Source organism: Octopus sinensis, linkage group LG29, assembly GCF_006345805.1.
Source record: "Octopus sinensis linkage group LG29, ASM634580v1, whole genome shotgun sequence".
Taxonomy (NCBI): domain Eukaryota; kingdom Metazoa; phylum Mollusca; class Cephalopoda; order Octopoda; family Octopodidae; genus Octopus; species Octopus sinensis.
This window is the reverse complement of record NC_043025.1, coordinates 4847972-4858428: the sequence shown is the minus strand read 5'-3', so window position 1 is coordinate 4858428 and position 10457 is coordinate 4847972.

Genomic DNA, 10457 nt, shown 5'->3' with positions numbered 1-10457 from the left:
ACCATATCCTTTTTGGGTCATCTTATCGATAAAGATGGAATTCGCCCATTACCAGAGAAAGTGGAAGCAATAAAAAACTTCCCAGTACCAAATAATTTAAAGAAACTCAGAGGATTTTTAGGGATCGTCAATTTTTACAGAAAGTTCATTCCTAAAGTTACGGAAACCCTATCCCTTAACTGAGCTATTGAAAAATAGAAAGAAAAAAAATGAAGCCATAACCTTACAAGAAAGGAATTACAAGCTTTTAAAATCAAAGAGAAACGGTGTAAGCAACGCTTTTAAACCACCAGGTCCTTGAAGCAAAATTATCACATTGATGGTTGATGCTTCCGATGTGGGGATCGGTGGGGTTCTCAGCATTTCATTGTAATTCCTGGCAACCATTGGCATTTTTTCAAAACAATTCAAGGCACCAGAACTAAGTACAGTGTGTTCGCAGAGAATTGTTGGCAGCTTATTTGTCAATCAACATTTCAGACATCTTCTTGAAGGTAGGTCATTCACTTATTCACTGCCCATAACCGTTAACCATATGCATTGAAAAATTCTTCGGAAAAATTTCTCCTAGAGAAATTAGACACCTTGATTTTATTCACAGTTACTGTGGATATACGTTTTTATCAAGGGGGAAAAAAATATAGCAGCAGATGCACCTTCTCGAATGAATGTAGACGATTGAGCTCATTAAGCACAATAAATTTGGAAGAGATGTCTAAAGATCACTGCAGATAAAGAGTTTTCTTCATATAAAAATTCCGATTCAACTGCTTTAAAATTTAAAATGTTTGCGGACATGCATAGTAATTCACATATTTGGTGTGATATTTCTACAGGGTTTTCAAGACCATTTGTGCCTGAAAAGCATAGAAAAAATTTTTTTCTAGCTGCATAATTTATCTCATCCAGGTATAGAAGCTTCGTTGAAGTTAATATCAAACCGTTTTGTTTGGCCGGGTATGAATAAGGATATTCGTTCATGGGTCAAAGCATGTGTGCAATGTCAGAAATCTAAAGTACAGCGGCACATCAAGGCACCATTAGGCACATTTGCAAATCCGGATGCGAGATTCCAACATATCCACATCGATATAGTGGGACCTTTGCCTCCGTGCGAGGATAATATGTATTTGTTGACGTGTGTGGACCGTTTTTCCAGGTGGCCCGAAGCTTATCCGATAAAGGATGTATCTGCAGTGACTGTAGCAAAAACTTTGTTTACCAATTGGATGTCTAGATTCGGCATCCCAAATACAGTGACAACAGATCGTGATAGACAATTTGAGTCTAGCTTTATTTGCAGAATTCATAAATGTTTGGGAATTAATAGAATTCGTACAACTTCATATCACCCACAATCTAACGGAATGGTAGAAAGGTTCCATAGACAGTTGAAAGCTTCATTAAGAACTTATTCTAATTCTAACGATTGGCAGAGGCTCTGCCATGGTATTGTTGGGAATTAGAGTACGGTTAAAGAAACTATACAGTATTCTCCGCTGAACTTTTGTACGGAACAACGTTAACTTTACCTGCTCAAATGTTCGAAGAAACTAATTTTCAAACGGAGATGTTAATGACTATGTAACTCGTCTAAAAAGATTTCTTACGGATATTCCTTCTTGTACAAGAAAATTGCGAAATGTTAAAAGTTTTCTTCCTCGGATAAAATCTTGGACACATGTGTATGTCCGCACGATGCAGCTCATAATTCGCTGAATATAAATACACCGGACCTTTTAAAGTCTTATCAGTTACAGACAAACTATGACTTTGAGATGAATGGGAAGAAAGAAATTGTCAGTGTTGACAGAGTAAAAAAGCTTATTTCGACCATTATCCATGTCATGAAACCCAGAGATATGAGCAAGACACATCAACACAACGTGAAACAAAAAAACATATAGAAAACAACAATCCGATGTTGAGGGAAAAGCGAATCAATTCTAAACCACCTACGAATGTAAAAAAAACTATAAGTGGTAGAACTGTACACTTCCCCAAAAAATTTTTTCAGTTTGTTTGAGGATATATATATAAAAAAAAAAAAAAAAAATTTTTTTTTTAAATAAAAAAAGACATTTGATTTATATTCATGGATTATTTCACAAAAAAAAAAAAAAAAAAAAAAAAAAAAACATTTTTTTTGCGGTGAAATGTGAACGGAAAGACTAAATTCATGTTTTAACCTTGTAAATGCATTTGTATATATATATAAAAAAAAAGAAAATACATATGTATAGCTAATTTCGTTCGCAAAATTGTAACAATTTTTCTGGTGAGAGGCTGATGTAGCGTGGCAGTTCAGCAAGGGTGAAAAATGACTATAGCGATTGCTAATATCTTCACTGTGTGAAAGGCGAGGCAGGAATGATCTCGTTTGAGGTTACAACCATCTTTGGTCAACCTGTTCTTGTGCTAAACACTAATTTGATTGGCTGACAGGACACGAGTGGTCTCTACGTGTTTCGCGCCACTGGGCAACATGTGACACGAGGTTCCCTCCTAAGTCCGCCACTGATTGGCACGTGACGCGAATTGTCTCGACTTATTTTGCGCCATAATTGCGAATCAGCCAATCAAGACTTTCGGTTAAAATTCCATTTTCTGAGGTTCGGTGAGCCAACCGAACAGTATAAAAGCAGGATTTCACAGGCACTTGCGTCTTGGTTTCCAGTTCTTTTAAGAGCTAACTTAGACCCCTGCTGCTCAACTAGAGATATGCGATTGTCTCTGCTACTGCCGTTGCTACACTAATCTATACAACTACTGAAAGCCTCTCAAGTAGATTCCAGCATCTTGCCCTATGAACAGTAAACTAAATGCCATTGTTAATCCTATGTTCAGTGCCTTTGGGTATGCTTCACGCCACCCGAACACACCAAAACAAAACGGGCTTACGCTTACGAACTCTTAGAATCCACATGATTGTAAAATATGCAAAATAAATAATATTTATCTACCAACAGAAGACTTGTATCCATTCACTTATGTCCTATCGTCGTTATATGTAGTTTATGGTTTTTGAATAATTCGTTGAGAATAGAACCGCGTGTAATCGTATTTTCCTAAACGATACGACCAAGCGTGATCCTATTTCTTACATAATCGACTTCGTCCCTTTGTCTGTCCTTGTTTGTCCCTTCTATGTTTAGCTTCTTGTGGGCAATAAAGAAATAAGAAGCTTATTTCCCCACTACATGGCTCCGGGTTCAGTCCCACTGCGTGGAACCTTGGGCAAGTGTCTTCTACTATAGCTTTGGGCCGATCAAAGCCTTCTGGGTGGATTTGGTAGACGGAAACTGAAAGAAGCCCGTCGTATATATATGTATATGCGTCTATGTGTGTGTGTGTCTGCGTTTGTTCATCCCCATAGCCTGACAACCGATGCTGGTGTGTTTACGTCCCCGTAACTTAGCGGTTCAGCAAAAGAGGCCGATAGAATAAGTGGTAGGCTTATAAAGAATAAGTCCTGGGGTCAATTTGTTCGACTAAATCCCTTTAAGGTGGTGCTCCAGTATGACCAGAGCATGTGCTTTTTTTACGCACACACACACACACACGAACTCGCTTGATTTTTTAAAAAAACACAATTTATTTTGCTGTTGCTTCAATCCCAGCGTTGGACCACTGCATGATCAATCCATTAAAAGGCGATCTTTCGTCTCTAGTAGACCTTCCGTCGATTTCCGTAAAAAAACTTTTTCTTTTTACATATGGGCTTGCGGGAACTTTTGAAGTAATATACATACATATACACATACACCGAGTAAAAAATTCCAGTTATCTCTTTCTTTCACACATTACTCTGTCTCTTCACACACACTAACAGAAGCACTTCACTTACACAACATACTGTCTGTCTCCCACACCCATCAAACACACACACACACACACATGTACATCAATGCTTCACATGCACGGTAACTTCAAAAGAACTTCCCTCGTCATACAATCGCTTTCTCTTAGACTCTTTCGCTCTCATTACTTCAAAAGTTCCCACAAGCCCATATGTAAAAAAAAAAATTTTTTTACGGAAATCGACGGAAAGGTCTACTAGAGACGAAAGATTGCCAATTAAAATGTGTTTATGGGGCGAAAATCATTGAAAGACATCCAATACATGTCAGAGTGACAAAGAAACGGGGAAGGTACTAGCTGGTCGTGAGATGTGCTAAAAACAACAGCTCCTTTAAAGCACACACTTTTTCGTTTGAAATTATAGACAGAAATATGTACAGTCTGCAGATACAGACTGTATACATCTTAAACTTTTAAAAATTTGAATAAAAGCCGAGATTTTAAGACTTATGGAGAGGGATAGTGGATCTTTCTGTTTGAACAGCAGTTTTTTCTAGCAGTGTCATATGAAATTGTCACCCATAATTATGACCCTAGTATCGATCTATTGCATTTCAATCTGTTTTAGGGTTAGGGTTAGAGGTGGGGGAAAGGTATCTCTTTTTCTTCACAAATGTAAATAAACCCAATCTGTTTCTTAAACGAGGGACGTATTCATACGGCACAGGATGTTTTTTTTTACCTCAAGGGACGTCATTGATTGGTTGAAATCGCAGAAATTGAAGAAAAAAAACAACAAATATCTTACAAACTATAGAATTTTTTCAATAAAGTCAAGAGAAAAAGATGTTTTATAAACACATTCTACCAGTTTACGAAGTTTAAAAGTGTTTAGCTACGTGGAAATTATTTTTAAAAACTGCCGTTCAATAATAATAATAATAATAATAATAATTGTGTATAGTGCTCAGGTGCACTACAACTCATCTAAAGTGTATATATAATCAGGTATAGTTTCGACGGATTTCGGGAAGCATGAGGGCCTTAAAGGATGCAGTGTCATGGCAGTCAACAACTGACGCAGGCAGTTTATTCCATGCTTCAGCAACTCTGAGCGTGAAAAAATGTTTCCGAAAGTCATGGGAGCTGTGTTGTTTTCTGACTTTGTAGGCATGTCCACGTGTGTTAGACACATGGAGATCAAAAAGGTGTTCAGTGTTGTTGTTGGTGAGGTGGTTGATAACCTTGTGGGTGTTTACCAAGTCCGTCGCTAGACGCCAAAAGATCCAAAAGGGTGGTTAATAAAAAAACATTAAAAAAATTTTGTTATTGCTTTTAAATTGCGTTTCATTTTCTGTTGTGTCTTATTATTTAACTCACTCACCGGTAAAATTTCCACTTATTTCTTATTTTCATTGTCCTAAAATTTTCGTTGCGTCTTGCAACCTTTTCGATAGTTTTTACTCTAGGAAAATAAAAAAGAAATGTGGAAATTTTGGCTGTGTGGTAAGTAGCTTGCTAACCAACCATATGGTTCCGGGTTCAGTCCCACTGCGTGGCATCTTGGGCAAGTGTTTTCTGCTATAGCCCCGGGCCGACCAATGCCTTGTGAGTGGATTTGGTAGACGGAAACTGAAAGAAGCCTGTCGTATATATGTATATATATATAAGTGTGTGTGTCTGTGTTTGTCCCCCTAGCATTGCTTGACAACCGATGCTGGTGTGTTTACGTCCCCATCACTTAGCGGTTCGGCAAAAGAGACCGATAGAATAAGTACTTGGCTTACAAAGAATAAGTCCCGGGGTCGATTTGCTCGACTAAAGGCGGTGCTCCAGCATGGCCGCAGTCAAATGACTGAAACAAGTAAAAGAGAGTAAAAGAGTATGGGTGTGTTAAATTATAAGGCATAAAAAGAAAATCACTCTCCCCAGGCACAACAGAATATGCTTCAACGCAAGAATTTTGCAAACCAAATCCCAAAACGAAATGTTTCATTTTCTGTTTGAAAAGAACGAAAGTGGGAATTGTAATGGTCATCGCCAATTGCCAATATCGTTTTGGTAAAATTTTTTACCTTTATTTTTAACCTTCAGGGCTTCTCCCTTCACTTTTAGAGCAAAATAACATTGGCTAAAATCGGTAGAATGGTGGAGTGGGAGGGATTAAAGAATTCATAAATTTCCAAAGATTTTTTTTTATATATATTTCTTTACTACCCACAAGGGGCTAAACACAGAGGGGACAAACAAGGACAGACATAGGTATTAAGTCGATCACATCGATCCCAGTGCGTAACTGGTACTTAATTTATCGACCCCGAAAGGATGAAAGGCAAAGTCGACCTCGGCGGAATTTGAACCCAGAACGTAACAGCAGACGAAATACGGCTACGCATTTCGCCCATCGTGCTAAGGTTTCTGCCAGCTCAAAACTTCTCCCTTCACCACCAGCCATTCGTTGGGGGTGTGGTGAAAATAAATTTAGGAAAATCCTCGCCAAAGCGGAGAAAATCCGACTCATCTAAGCTGTGCCTTTTCTGAAAGTCTGCCAAGGCATTCTATTGCACAGGGTACCCAATTATAGTGTGTGTGTGTGTGTGTGTGCGTATAATATATATGGATGTGTGTATAAACCCGTGCGGCGCGTTTCTTTCAGTTTCCGTGTACCAAATCCACTCATAAGGCGTTGGTCGGCCCGAGGCCATAGTAGAAGACACTTGCCCAAGGTCCCAGGCAGTGGGGCTTCTTACCATACAGCCACGCCTAAACCTATACACACACACACATGTATGTATGTATATATATATACACATGTACGTATACATATATATATATATATATATATATATATATATATATATATATTATATATATATATATATATATATATATATATATATATATATATATATATATATACATATATATATATGTATGTATTATATACATATATATATATAGAGAGAGAGAGAGGGAGAGGGAGAGATGTGTGTGTGTGTGTACCTCATATCTGTATATTATGTTGACTGGGCCTGCTAGAGATAACAGCTAAAATTCTGTCAAACTACATACTAGGGTCTAACACACCCGGAAACGATACTTCCTGATGAAGGTACTCCTAAAATAAAATAAAATAAAATAAAAAGAAGGGATGGTCACTGCTAGAACGCTTTTGATATTAGGCGTTTGCTGAATCGGTCGGTCGTGAAAGCAGCATCAGCCACAGCAGACCCGATAGATGGCAACATGGGGGATGGATTGGAGGGACAAACGGATAGACAGAGGAAAAGAAAGTCAGGCGGACAGAGACAGGTTGGCTTGACTGCTGAAAGCACTAGTGACAAAGGTCACGTGAAGGGTCTACCGAGGTGTTCTGGGATGTTCTAAAGTTTAACTCGAGCAAACTGATACTCACAGACGAACGTACACACACACATACACACATGTAGATATGAATATTTATTATCTGTCTGCATGCCCAGTCATACACACGTACGTACATTAAAAAAAGGCACATTAGCGTAGCCAAGTTCCAAAGTTCTTTTCGGTTTGACCGGTAGTTTTTTAAAATAATTTCCACGTAACTAAACGCTTTTAAACTTCGTATACTGGTAGAATGTGTTTATAAAGCATCTTTTTCTCTTGGCTTTATTGAGAAAATTCTATGGTTTGTAAGATATTTGTTGTTGTTTTTCTTCAATTTCTGCAATTTCAACCAATCAATGACGTCTATTGAGGTAAAAAAAAAAAACATTCTGTGCCGTATGAATATGTCCCTCGTTTAAGAAACAGATTGGGTTTATTTACATTTGTGAAGAAAAAGAGATACCTTTCCCCCTAACCCTAACCCTAAACCAGATTGAAATGCAATAGATCGATACTAGGGTCATAATTATGGGTGACAATTTCATATGACACCGCTGGGAAAAACTGCCGTTCAAACCGAAAAGATCCCATATTAGCGTGACCAAGTTCCAAAGTTAAGGGGAGAGAGAGCACAAAAAATAAAAATAAAACGCACCACAAATACCAAATATTTGGTACATTTTGGTTGAGTGGCTGTGTGGTAAGTAGCTTGTTTACCAACCACATGGTTCCGGGTTCAGTCCCACTGCGTGGCACCTTGGGCAAGTGTCTTCTGCTATAGCCTCGGGCTGACCAAAGCCTTGAGTGGATTTGGTAGACAGAAACTGAAAGAAGCCCGTCGTATATATGTATTTATATGTATGTGCGTGTGTGTGTTTGTGTGTCTGCGTTTGTCCCCCTAGCATTGCTTGACAACCGATGCTGGTGTGTTTACGTCCCCGTTACTTAACGGTTCGGCAAAAGAGACCGCTAGAATAAGTACTGGGCTTACAAAAGAATAAGTCCCGGGGTCGATTTGCTCGACTAAAGGTGGTGCTCCAGCATGGCCACAGTCAAATGACTGAAACAAGTAAAAGAGTAAAAGAGAGAGAGAGAGTATATATATATATATATATACACACACAGTGATTCCTCATTACTTCACAGTTTAACTATCGCGGATTCATGACTTTGCTGGTTTTCAGAATATATATATATGAATGCCTAAAATTTTTCATTAAATGCATTACAATATTAATAATAAATATTATTTCCTCGTTTAGAAACAACAAAACAAGCGTAAAATAGCAAAAAAGCATATACAGGGGTATTTGAACTTAAGACAGACTGTGATTAGTGTAATGGCGAGGGACGATGAATCACAGCTTTCTATTTTGTAATTTGGCCAGTGATTGGTGCTTTGACCGATGCTCAGATCCGCAGCATCTTCTCTTGTCTTTCTCTCATGGCCATTTCGCTTCAAGCTTTCTTGCCGAGTGATTTACTGTACTACTTTACGCTGTGCTGTGTGTGTGTGTGTTTTTTTTTTGTTTCTTTGCATTGAACGTTATATATGGAAGTGAGACTTGGATGCTGTACACAAGCCAGGAGCGTCGCCTAAACATCTTTTACCTGCGCTGCCTCCGGAAAATCCTCCGCATCAAATGGCAGAATCATATCCCCAACAAAGATATCCTCAAGCAAGCAGGAATACCAAGCATGTTCGCACTGCACACACAAAGATGTATGAGATGGCTTGGGCATGTTAGCCGTATGAAAGATGGCAGAATCCCCAAGGACATACTCTACGGAGAGCTTCCTAGGGGTACTAGGTCTGTGGGTAGACCGTTCTTACGTTACAAGGATGTTTGCAAAAGGGACATGAAGGCCTGCAACATCAATATATTAGCAGTTGGGAAGCAATTGCCAGCAACCGTGGTGATTGGCGACGTACCTTAAAAGAGGGAATACAAAGGAGTGACAGAGAGAGAGGAGAAATGGAAAGACAAGAAAAGACGTCAACAAGAAACTATGACATTACAACCAGCCAGGAAAAGTCTTCGCTACATTTGCGGCACCTGCCAGAGGAAGTGTTTGTCCAGGATAGGACTACACAACCACAGCAGGAAATGTATCAGGACATGAAATGTAAAAGCCGGACTAGATTATTTTATGCGCAACTCCATTGTCTCCCGAGACAAATGGGATGCCAACAACAATATATATATATATATACATATATATAGTGTGTGTGTGTGTGTGTGTGTAAAAACAACAAAAGAAAATACAAGATTTAGATTAAATATTTTATTTCAATTTTTAATTTTTTTTTTCCTTTTTTAAAATTTCTCTTGTGTAAAAATATGAAATTTTCTTTTCAAAAGAGCTTTTTTTTTCAATAAAGTTTCTAAATTTTCTTTCAAACGTTTTCTTGAATTTTGTTTTATTATTCACAATTACTAGAATTTTGAAAAAATTTTGAACTTTCAACGTTAAAAAAAATTTTCTGTACATAAACTTCTAAAAAAAAAAAAATTAAGAAATTTCTACAAATTCTTGATAAATATTTCTATTGTCTTCTAGAGTTTTCTAAAGATTTCTTTTAAATTTTCTAGATTTTCCATTAAGAATTTTCCAGATTTTTTTTCTTAAAAAATTGATTGTTGAATCTTTTAAAAATTACTCTCAGAATTTTCTGGAATTTTATTCCAAAGACATTTAGAATCTGCATTTTTGAATTTTCTTACAATTTCTAATTTAGTATTTGTTTAAAAAAATTTTGTTTAGAATTTACTGAAAAATTTTTCTAGAATTTTGTTTCAGAAATCTTTACAATTTTAATTTTGAAATCTTTATAAAACCTCCTTGAGATTTTTTTTTCCTAAGAAATTTCTAATTTTTTCCTCTCTTTCTGTTTTTTTTTTTAGGAAAAAGACAAAAAAATTAAATGCAACTATAAAAAAAAAGGGAAAATATTGAAGTGAAATCTACATAAAATATTGTAATTATATAATTAATTTAATAAATAAATAGATTACTAATGTGATATCTAAGTTTGGCACATTCATTTCAGATATCTGTTTGAGGTTAAGAATAACAAAATTATTATTAAAAAATGATGAGGTTTTGTGAAATTCATGCCTTTCCAACTGAAATTACAGCCATGGAAGTAGTAATAGATTAAATATAGTACAAGGGAGACAAGTCTATCAATAAGGGAAATAACTCAGCAGAACTAATACAAAAATTTATTTTTCTTTTTTTTTTTTGATGGGTTTGTTCCGTATTTGATGGCATTTAAATGAACCCTC